This window comes from Sinocyclocheilus rhinocerous, unplaced genomic scaffold (assembly GCF_001515625.1).
Source record: "Sinocyclocheilus rhinocerous isolate Xijiao unplaced genomic scaffold, SAMN03320098_v1.1 scaffold677, whole genome shotgun sequence".
Classification (NCBI taxonomy): domain Eukaryota; kingdom Metazoa; phylum Chordata; class Actinopteri; order Cypriniformes; family Cyprinidae; genus Sinocyclocheilus; species Sinocyclocheilus rhinocerous.
Window position 1 is genome coordinate 2,614,877 of NW_015633185.1, and position 2,857 is coordinate 2,617,733.

General features: G+C 35.4%; 1 protein-coding gene across 2 annotated transcripts in view; it reads left to right on the forward strand.

Moving 5' to 3' along the window:
• Positions 1-2,857, forward strand: part of LOC107743579 (tetraspanin-14-like) — a 27,055-nt gene that overhangs the window by 16,716 nt on the left and 7,482 nt on the right. The window contains exon 1 of one of the 2 annotated variants that reach the window (XM_016556912.1): positions 2,007-2,141. The exons of the other annotated variant lie outside the window; for it this stretch is intronic. The gene's annotated coding sequence lies outside the window, so the exon portion shown is untranslated. Of the gene's footprint in view, positions 1-2,006; positions 2,142-2,857 lie in introns of those variants that run through there. 2 annotated transcript variants of the gene reach the window in all.

Sequence of the window (2,857 nt, forward strand, 5' to 3'; positions counted from 1 at the left end):
CTGAAATACACAATTGGGTTTAGAGTTGTCCATTTGTTTATGTAATGATGATATAAAGTCAAGGGATAGCTTTAATATTTTTTGTGACTAGGTATGTTTATGCATAAACCCAAGTAATAATTACATTACATTTATATTTAATTATTTAGCAGACACTTCTATTCAAAGCGACTTAATGAGGGTAATAGAAGCAATCAACATGACAAAAGAGCAACAATATATAAGTGTTGTGACAAATCCCGGTTAGTCTAACACAGTACACATAGCAAGGTTTTTTATTTTTTTATAATAAATAAACAGAATAAAAAGTAAATAGAAAAGAAATAGAATAGACAGAGCTAGTGTTAGAGGGTCAATTATTATTATTTTTTATAATAATTAAAGAGAAAACAAGCAGATAGAATAGAAATAGAATAGAGAGTTCTAGTGTTAAATTAGATAAAAAAATTCTAACAATATGTATTATAAAGTCAATGTCTCTGTTACTTACTTAGTGGAGAAGTGGAGAAGGATCCTCAGCTTAACAGAGCTGCTCACACTTACATATGACCAAAAAAAGATGTGATGAAGACAAAGTTCCAGTGAAATATCTTCACAATCCTATATGATGCCTTTAAGTCCATCATTTTGGTGTGACTGAGTGTTAGTTTCTCTCTGCAGATGACGAGGCTGTGGGATGTGATGCATCTGAAATACACAATTGAGTTTAGAGTTGTCCATTTGTTTATGTAAAAACAATAATATGTAAAGAACTGTACTGGTGCAACTGGTGCAGCTGACTGGAGGCTAGGTGGAGCTTTTGGACAGTAGAAGTATTTGCCAAAAGCATGGTCAACAAGCATTGCAACTCTGACATAAACCAGAAACTCCACATCCTTACTCCTTACACAATACACGCTGTTTTGGAGAATGGACTAGTAGGAAGTAGCTTTTGCACGTTTTTAAAATGTGTGCGTGTACATTCATTAAGCCCTTAATCATTTACCATTAACTCATTAAACCCTTAATCTTTGAACTGATTTAAAGAAGAACTTATCTGGTTCTGTGATCTCAGTTTTGTTACTATTTTGCGTCACAGTGCTTTGGTTTCCTACGGCAGGATGTGTGATTTTGGGGATGTTTGTGTTTTTTTTTTCATTCAAACAACACTTCAAAACAATAAACAAGAAAGAGGAAATGGTTCTTGTAGTTCTTCTTTTCCTCTTGGAGAGACTGCATTGGTCTCTCTTAATTACTCTGTGTATTAAGGGCCTAAGGGTTAGAGAGTCGGACTTGTAACCCAAATGTTGCAGGTTCGAGTCTAGGTACTAGCAGGGATTTTAGGTGGGGGAGTGAATGACCACTCTCTACTGAGGTGAGACCCTTGAGCAAGGCACCAAACCCCCAACAATGGGGGAACCCCCAAAAATGGCTGCCCACTACTCCAGGTGTGTGTATGCATATGTGTGTGCGTGCACACTTGGATGGGTTAAATACAGAGCACAAATTCCAAGTATGGGATACAATACTTGGCTACACGTCATGTTACTCACTCATTATAGAGGACATGTGTCTTATATGAGATAAAAGAGATAAACAGAGATAGAAAGAGAGGAGGGGCAGTAGCAAACACTCTTGTCTTTTCCTGTTTATACATCATAGCACAGCAACTGATGTGGCAGGATTAGCGAGCGTGAACCTGAATTGTACACATAAAGTAAGACTTTTATAGGAGATATTACAATATTTATTATTATTGTTGTTGTTGTTGTTTTGTTGTTTCCATTTAATTGATTGTTTAAACAGTAGATAAAAATAAAAAATAAAAATATAATAAAATAAAAAATATTAAAAGTAAGTGATACAATCTAAAATTTATAAAATACCGCTGGCGTTCAGTACTCAATATTTGCTTGTCTAATAAAATGAGTGAGATAAGTGGATCCCTAGTGAATAATCGTGAAAGAGATTTGGCTGTGTTTTAAAGTGAGTGATCATTACTTTGATATGATCAATGCAGGGAGCACCGGGCGTGTCGTTCGTTCTCACACTCACACAAACTCTGGAATTCATATGTGGGGTGGGTGCTAACGTTACTAGAGTTTTTTTTTTTTTTTAACTATAACTACCAGGCGGAGGCGTTGTGTGATATAAACAAAGAGGTAAGCCTTTTTAGATTGAATATTATAACTGCTTATTTATTTATATTTCGTAACACGGAATGAAGTATTTAGCCAAAATCATCAATAGACCACTTTGCTTTGTGGTTTTGAATTGTAAACGCGTTAAACGGACGTGAATTGTCGAGCGTTGCGTTTCACTCACAGAGATACAGCGCGCTCGCGTACTCACCTCCCTCGTAAATAAATGAAACGGCGGCTTAGTTTAACTAGTCGTTGTAAAATTTTTATATATTACTATATTGTATATTTATAAAAAGTAGGTAATTGTGAGTAAATAGTATGTTTTGACAAGTCGTGGGGCGGTAAAGTTTGCCATGTTGAGACATCTAGCTGTTAGCATTGTTCTTGCTTTTATCGAAGAAAAACAATTTATTGTATTATCATAGTATTGACAGCGTTCCCTGCATTAACTTTCCAAAATCTCCTAAATGTGAACATAATGTTGTGGAAGACTGAAAGTTGCCTTGGCAGCTGGTTTTAAAAAGTGAGCTGACTACTTTGCTAATCAGTTAGCCACATAGCTAGTAAGCGGAAGAAGAAGTGGGCTGAGCTTGTGAGCCATCTTGTGTGTGGAATCGCTTATGATTTCTGATTACTGGATGGATATATTTCCTTGTGAGTTGTCTCTGGGCCGTTAAAATATTCTGAGGCCATATCTGATGTGATAAAAAAAAAAAAAAAAAAAAAAAAAAAAA